Raw genomic sequence first — 8390 nt, 5'->3', positions numbered from 1 at the left:
TACATCAGTAGAAACTCATAATGGCCATATCTAGTTCGGAATGCAGTCTTCGGAACATCCGAGTCCCGAATCTTCAACTGATGGTACCCTGACCTCAAGTCAATCTTAGAGAACACCCTGGCACCCTACAACTGGTCAAATAAATCATCGATGCGAGGCAGTGGATACTTGTTCTTGATGGTAACTTTGTTCAGCTGGCGGTAATCAATGCACATCCGCATAGTCCCATCCTTCTTCTTCACGAATAACACTGGTGCACCCCAAGGCGATACACTGGGTCTAACAAACCCCTTTGCTAACAACTCCTCAAGCTGCTCCTTCAACTCCTTCTACTCCTTCGGAGCCATGCGGTATGGTGGGATAGATATAGGCTGGGTGCCTGGAGCCAAATCAATACAGAAATCAATATCACGATCCGGCGGCATGCTAGGAAGATTAGAAGGAAACACATCGGCGAACTCCCGAACTACTGGAACTGAATCAATCGTCGGAGACTCTGCGGTGGTGTCCCGAACATAAGCCAAGTACGCCAAACACCCCTTCTCGACCATTTGCCGAGCCTTCAGGAAAGAGATAACCCGACTAGGTGTATCAACTGTGGAACCCTTCCACTCCAACCCTGGCAACCCTGGCATCATTAAAGTAACAGTCTTGGCATGGCAATCTAGGACGGCGTGATATGGAGATAACCAATCCATGCCCAGGATGATCTCAAAGTCGATCATATCAAGCAACAGGAGATCTGCTCTAGTCTCAGAACCACAGAATGTGACCACACAGGACCGGTAGATCCGGTCTACAACCACAGAATCGCCCACCAGAGTGGACACATGAACAGGAGTGCCCAAAGGTGCAGGAGGAATAACCAGTAAACGAGCAAATAAGGATGATACATATGAATAGGTGGACCCTGGATCAAACAATACCGAAGCATCTCTGCCGCAGACAGAAATAATACCTGTGATGACGGCATCTGAGGCCAATGCATCTGGCCTGGCTGGAAGAGCATAGAATCTGGCTGGAGCGCTAGCTGGCTGGCCTCCGCCTGACTGAGCAGTAGCTGGCTGACCTCTCCCTGCCTGGCCTCCACCTCTAGGAATGTCCTCTTCATGTGACCCGGATCTCCACACTCGTAGCAGCCCCTTGGCGCCATAACCTGCTATCCTGAAGTCTGAGTCTGCTGACCCGAATATCCACCAGAAGGACCTTGAATGGCTGGTGGTGATAAGAACTCTCTGGCATGGCACTGAAGTAGGCACTGGGAGAACCCTGATGACCAGAATACCCGCCGGAGGAACCTTGACTAGCTGGTGGACGGTAAGAACTCTCCGGCATCGCACTGAAATATGGTCTCACTGGAGCACCTCGGGGAGGTGGTGGTGGTGCTGAATACGGGGGCCTGCTGGACTGACCCCTCCCCGTGTGCCCCCTACCCCCAGCTGGGCGCCTCTGAACTCTCCAGAAAACTGGGCCCTCTTGTCCTGCTGGAACTGCTCTCTACTCCTCTGGCGATAACCCTCAATCCTGCGGGCAATCTCCACCACTAGCTAATACTCAGTACCTATCTCTACCTCTCGGGCCATGCTAGCTCGAATACCGGGGTGCAACCCTGCAACAAATCTCCGCACTCTCTCTGCATCCGTGGGAAGTATCATGAGTGCATGGCGAGACAACTCAAAAATCTCGCCTCATAATTGGTCACGGACATCTGACCCTGCTCAAGATGCTCAAACTGATACCGCAACTCTTCCTTCTCAGAGGGTGGAATATACCTATCCAAGAATAGCTGTGTGAACTGACCCCAAGTGAGGGGAAGAGAACCTGCTGGCCTGCCAAGAGTATAACACTGCCACTATCTGCGGTACCTGCCCTCCAGCTGAAAAGTAGTGAAGTCAACTCCATGCGACTCCAATATCCTCATATTGTGCAGTCTGTCCCTGCACCTATCAATGAAATCCCGAGCATCCTCATGACGCTCACCCCCGAAGATAGGAGGGTGAAGTCTAGTCCATCTATCCAATAACTTCTACGGGTCACCATCCGCAGCTGGCCTGGGCTCGGGCACCACTGCAGCGACTGGCTGAGCCCCATCTGTGGTAGAGCGCCCGGAGTCTGATACACTGCAGCTGCATGCCCAGGAGCCTGAGCAGTAGGGGTCTGTGCTCCCCCTCCTGCCTGTGATGTAGCTGGATCTGCTGGAAATAAACCAGCTTGAGTCATAGTGTCCATGAACCGCAACATACGACCCATGACCTCTTGGAAGCTCGGTGCTGTCATAAAGTCCGTCGGGATAGGCTCGGCTGCGGGCACCTCGCCCTGCTCCTCAATGATAGGGTCTCCCGCAGGATCTGCTAGTGGTGCTACTGGTACAGCTTTGGGACGCCCTCGTCCCCTACCTCGGGCCGGTGCCTTCCCCCGGCCTCTGCCTCGGCCTCTAGCAGCGGGGGGAGTAGCTCCTCCCGGGTCCGGAACATCAGCCGTGCGTGTCCTCACTATCTGTGAGAGAATAGAAGAGAGAAACTTAGTATACCGACCACTGCACGATGGAAATGAATAAAGGGTAGTTTCCTAACACCCTATAGCCTCTCAAAGATAAATACAGACGTCTCCGTACCGATCCACAAGACTCTATTAGGTTTGCCCATGGCTTGTGAGACCTACGTGAACCTAGTGCTCTGATACCATGTTGTCACGATCCATTTCCACAATAGTCATGATGGCGCCCAACACCATTGCCGGGTAAGCCAACACGGAAATATAATTAAATTCTCATTTTACCTTTGCCAACTAATTTCAGCAATTTCTTATATTAAGGTTTAAACAAGTAATAACCAGTGAAATGCCAAAATATTTATACAACCCCAAAAGAACAGTCTACAAAAGTATGTGCCAAGACCTGGTGTCACAAGTTGTGGGCAACTAGTAGAATATACAAAAGAACAATACTATCCTACTGTCTGAAACATAGTAGACAACAAAAAAATAAGGAGAAACTCCATCAAGCTGCTGAACGGCACAGGAAGGGAGCAGCTGTTCGCATCCAACTCCGCACCACTAAAAAGTAGCGAGAGAGGGTCGCAATAGCTTTTACCCGATTCGTGGGTTGGGATCGATTTCCACAGGGAGCTAGGATTGGAGTCGAGTATCTATCTAGCTTAGGATTGCGTGTGTGTTCTTAATTGGTCTTCTCATAATTTTTGGGGTTTTCTTTATATTCTACTTTGATCAACTACTAATTGAAAATGCAACTAGATTAAGCTAAACGAGAATTGCTACAAGTTGTATCTAATGGTTTAAAAGGCACTAAGGTAGTGACTTTCACCTAGGTGGCTAATTGACGGGTAATTGCATCTAAGGCACGATTGACATGATTGGGAAAATATGTTATAACCGTTGCTCAATACTACCCACTCTACACCTCTCGGTAGAAAGAGTGGTTTTGCCCAATTGACTCTCTCGAGATCAATTGGGTATGCATAATTGCCCAAGCAACTAGGGTTCAAGTCGGGTAATTAGTCTCTCGAGGTTTAACCCTTTAATTGGGACTATCAAATCTCTTGAGTCCATCCCAATTCCTTGTTGAATCAATTTTGGAGACTTAGGTTCTCTTTCTCAAGAAGAGCCAAGTCTACTAAGTACAAACTAGTGTTTGCAACCACTAATTCATAAATTAAACCATAAAATTGACCCAAATAACAAACACCGATAATCAATCTAACCTTACAACACCCATCAATTACCCACACTAGGGTTGAGCCACAACCCTAGCTAATGGGTCTAGCTACTCATGCTTGAAGAGAAAATTAAAGAAATAGATGAAGAGAAAGACATATTAATTAATTACTAAAGTAAATACAAAGTTTCAATGATTAAACTATGTAAAGATGCCAAAAATAGCTAAGAAAGGTCTTCTCACGAGCGCAGCTACAGTGCTAAAATATCTGATGCCCTAAAAATGGAAAAAGGTTCTATTTATATTAAGCTGGAAAAATTGGACAAAAATACCCCTGCGGGGTCAGTGCGGGCCGCACAAAATGGACTGCGGCCGCACTAGGCTCTTGGACTTGAAATCTTGGCTCTCTGAACTCAGGCTCTGCGGACCGCGCAGGATGGACCGCGGTCGCGGAGGTCTCTAATGCGGTCTGCACAAACATGATCGTGGACCGCGCTGGCTTGAACCTTGGCAAATTACATCTCTCTGATCTTCTCTTCCGCGGACCGCACAGAATGGTGGTGCGGCCGCGGTGTCTTCAGTGCGGGCCGCACAATATCTACTGCGGCCGCACTGCTTTGATGCCTTGAAAAACCAGTCTCTGAATCTCCCTAGTGCGGACCGCATAGAATGGACTGCGGCCGCACTAGGCTAGTTTGTCCTGAGTTGTCTTTGTCTTTGATACTTGTGCAGGTTTCACTCCTTTTGAGCCGATATTTGACATCCCGTCACTTTGTTGATCAAACCTGCAATCAAGCACACTTATGAGCCTTTTGAGACTATTTTGTAAGAATTTGTAATCAAAGCGTAAGCAAGAAGGAGCATGAAACACATCAAAATCCCTAGTTATCAACTCCCCCAAACTTAAGCTTTTGCTTGTCCTCAAGCAAACAAAATAAGACCCACCCCTTGAGGTAAAATCCAAGAATTTTCTTCTATCCTAAAGTAACCTCGACTAGACTCAATTGGGACTAACAATTGCCCTCGACACACATGAGTCATTAACAATATTTAACCTTTGAAAGACCATGGATCAAGTGTGAAACAAGAGCATCAAGAGTTGACTCAACACATCAAAGAACTCTTTTCAATTACTTTGGTCATTGTGGAACCCAAACTCACACATCCTCAACTCTCCCTAAGCAAACCTCACCTTTAGAATAGTGGCACACAAAACGAGGTTAATGGGAATTCACTCATCTCTCTCAAGGAAATGTCACAAGTCCGGCTCTATGTACCATATGCTTGCCCCTTATGTAAGTATCCACTAATGTAAGCTTCATTCAACTCAAGATCATATAGGGCTTTTGTGGAGTCATTGTGAAGGCTTTTGGTTTAGGGTAGGTATATTTTTATGCAAGTGGGTTCCATCTTCCCTTAAGCACTTCTTTTGATTCATTTGGCACAATTCACTTGATTCTTTGAGTCATTTCACTTCTTTCTAAGGGGTTAGAGAGACACATTGTCACTCTTTCTTATGCATTTCAAACCTTTTCTCCTTTTTCAACTTTCCACACCTTTCTTCCTTTTTCATTGCTTTCCTTGAATCCCCTTTTTATTCTTTTTCACATTGAACTTTCTTTTTGTCTTTTTGCTTTTCTTTCTTTTTCACTGCCTCTCCTTTTCTTCACTTTTGTGCCTTTTTACCACTTTGTTGCAATCCTCGTCTCTCCCCCCCAAGATTATACTTTTGCCATGTGCTAAAGGAGAGATTTGGGTGCCAAGAGAGGGTATCTTTTAGAACGGGTATAGGCTTGTATCATGGTTCTTGAAAGAAAAAGGTCTAAGGTTCAAGAGGGTTAACTAGGGATCTTATCATTGGTAGGCTATGGAATTGTTCAATCTATCATTTGGATCAAGGAGTGCCTATAATCACGTCTCAAGTCAAAATTCACTTAGGATTTCGCCTCAACAAACATTCAGGGCAAGTTCTAGACCAATGGCTCGGGACTTGGACTTGCAATTCAATTACTCACCATACAAGCTAAGGGATTGCTAAAGACATAGAGTCGGGGGCCCACAACGATCTTAGATATGATTTGAGCACACAATGGTCCCGAAAAACCACTTGATGATTATCGATCAACACAAGAGTCTCAAGGCTACGACTTTCACCATTCTAAACACAACAATTTGTTTTTGACCATAAGATCAAAGGCAAATGTGCTAGGCCCAAGTGAAGCTTTGCTTGAGGTACCCTTAACTACAAATTACTAAAAACAAAAAGAAAAATGGACTCAAACCCTTAAGAAGGTTGTCACGCCATCTATTATTGGGAAGAGCCACCCGGTTCACACTACACTCTACCTTTGGAAAGAACCGTGGCATTAAGAAAACCAAAGACTTATTGCAAATTTCAAAAACAAGAAGCTACGAATCGCAACTAAGAAGCTAAAAACGAATTTTTTTTGCGGAAAATAGAATAAGTATATACAAGAGGGGACTTGAATATACAATAGACGGGATGAATATATACAATGAAGTGTAACTTTATATACAGACCAAAGGAAAGATAAAAAGTGCGATAAAAGTAACTAAATATAAAATTATATACAGACCAAATGAAAATCAAGAAAGCATAAAATGGTATCAATATATACAGTCATCCAAATATGAAGGGCGGACCCCCTCGAATAAAAGCTGGCATTGTCCCCAATGCCAACTAGTCCAAATAAGCACCAAAAAGATATAAAAAGGATATAGATGACTCCCTAAGCCATGTCCGTCTGCATAGGATCATGGGTGGTCCCTGGGTCCTTTGTGTGCTCGGGAACCTCAGACTGGTCCCCGGTGGTCTGCTCCTCAGCTACTGGAACCTGGGCTTGGACCTGGACAGGCTCTGGAACTGGTACATCCTGTGGCTGACTAGAGGAAGCCTCCGGTGGGTCCGCCAATTGGATGATAGCATCATCTGCTCTAGGGATCATCCTCCTCCTCTTCGGAGGCCTCTGGGTCTGCTCCGGTTGTGGAGGAGCTGCTGGGACGGGGTCATCTAGCAACAGGTCCAAAGGCAGCTGGTCTGCCTTCAGTCTATCAACATCTGCCTACAGCTCCTTCACGGACTCCTTGGAGGCCCGTGTCTTCCATAACTTCCTATGCTCCTTATCAAGCTCCTTGAGTGCCTTGCTATGTGAATCCACTACCTTTGTCAATGCATCCTGAGTATTGAGGATTTTCTTCTGGTTCTCAAGAATTTCCTTCAAAGCATCCTCTATTGATTGGGGTACCTGTGGGGCTGGGGGAGCCGATTGAGCTGCTACAGTAGAACACAATGTGGACAACTTAGATGACGCTATGGACATCCAGTTGTTGATACTGGCAAGGGCCTGCTTCAGTCCGTGGGCAGTGATGGGATGGGCCCGGCTAGATGGAATCTCTGGTTCTGCTGATGTGGAAGGGCCAGAGGAATGGCTGCAGAAGTGGAAGGTCTGGGAGGCATGTCAGCAGAAATGGAGGTAGGCTCAGCAGGGACCTCTACCACAACTGGCTCTTCAGACTGGCTAGTTGGGGCAGAAGTAGGGGCTTTGTAGCTTTTGTCCTTGGGGTTGTCATTCCCCTTCAGGCTATACCAGGAGAACGGGGCCGTCGCCTTGACCTTGACGTCGTAGGGCTTCTTGTCCACCTTCAAGTCCCGAAAGTACATAGTGAGGGTACTCTGGAAAGGGTAGTTCCGGTCATGCTCTGCTCCTACTAATGAGATAATGTGGGACATCACATTTCCCACATTTATGGGGTATCCTGCCATAATCGAAGCAACTAAAACAGCCCGATGGAGAGGAAGCGTCTGGTCATGTGTAGTAGGATCCGACCGGCTGCAAACAAATGTCTCCCAGCCCCTAGCCTCAAAGTTTAGGGTCCTCCTCAATATTTTTACCCCAGCAGTCAACCAATCAGGACCGATACCTGGGATTGCCAGGTACTGAGCTAACCATGGATGGACCTCCTCGCCCATCTCCAACTTCGCCATATATAGAGTTTCATCCTCCTCATTGAAACTCAAGTATTCGTTGAGGTATTTCCCATCAAACAACACTTTCTTGTTACGAACCTTGGTCACTTTGGAGCCCTTTTTGATGTGGGCTACATTGCAGTAGAATTCCTTGACCATGTGTTCATTAGCATCTACACAGTCATCTAAGAAGTACTCCCGACCCACTCTAGTTCTGAACTGTCTCTGCACGTCAGGGTTGTGGGGTAATAAATCTCTGCCAATGAAGCTCCGCTCCGGTATCAACTTTCTCACCGGCCACCACTCTCTAAACTTGTGGTACGCCACTTGGCTCACAAACCTATCCTCCCAAACATCAGGCTTTCTAGTTCGGGCAATGCCTCCAACCTGAGGCTCACCACCCTCAGCTATCTCCTCATCCCCTTGTACCTCCTCCTCACCTCCGTCTGCACCCTCCCCGGATAATGTAGCTGTGGGAGAGGTGGAGTAATCACCACTGCCGGCTGCTGAGCCCTCAGACGACTCAGTGGGAACATGCTCTGGTGCTTTGGCAGTGGTTGGTGGTGGAGGGGTGTCTCTTAACCTAAATCTCTCCGACCAGTCTTCAACATACTTTGGCATGGAGTCTGAAGAAATGTCCCTTGACGGTTGATACTCACTCCCCGAGGAATGTGAAGCAGCTCTGTCTGCAGCTTTAATTAGCTTTCTGGTCTTTTTATGTTCTCCCGA

The sequence above is a fragment of the Nicotiana attenuata genome, unplaced genomic scaffold (genome assembly GCF_001879085.1).
Source record: "Nicotiana attenuata strain UT unplaced genomic scaffold, NIATTr2, whole genome shotgun sequence".
In the NCBI taxonomy this organism is placed as follows: Eukaryota; Viridiplantae; Streptophyta; class Magnoliopsida; order Solanales; family Solanaceae; genus Nicotiana; species Nicotiana attenuata.
Note: the sequence above shows the minus strand (reverse complement) of the source record.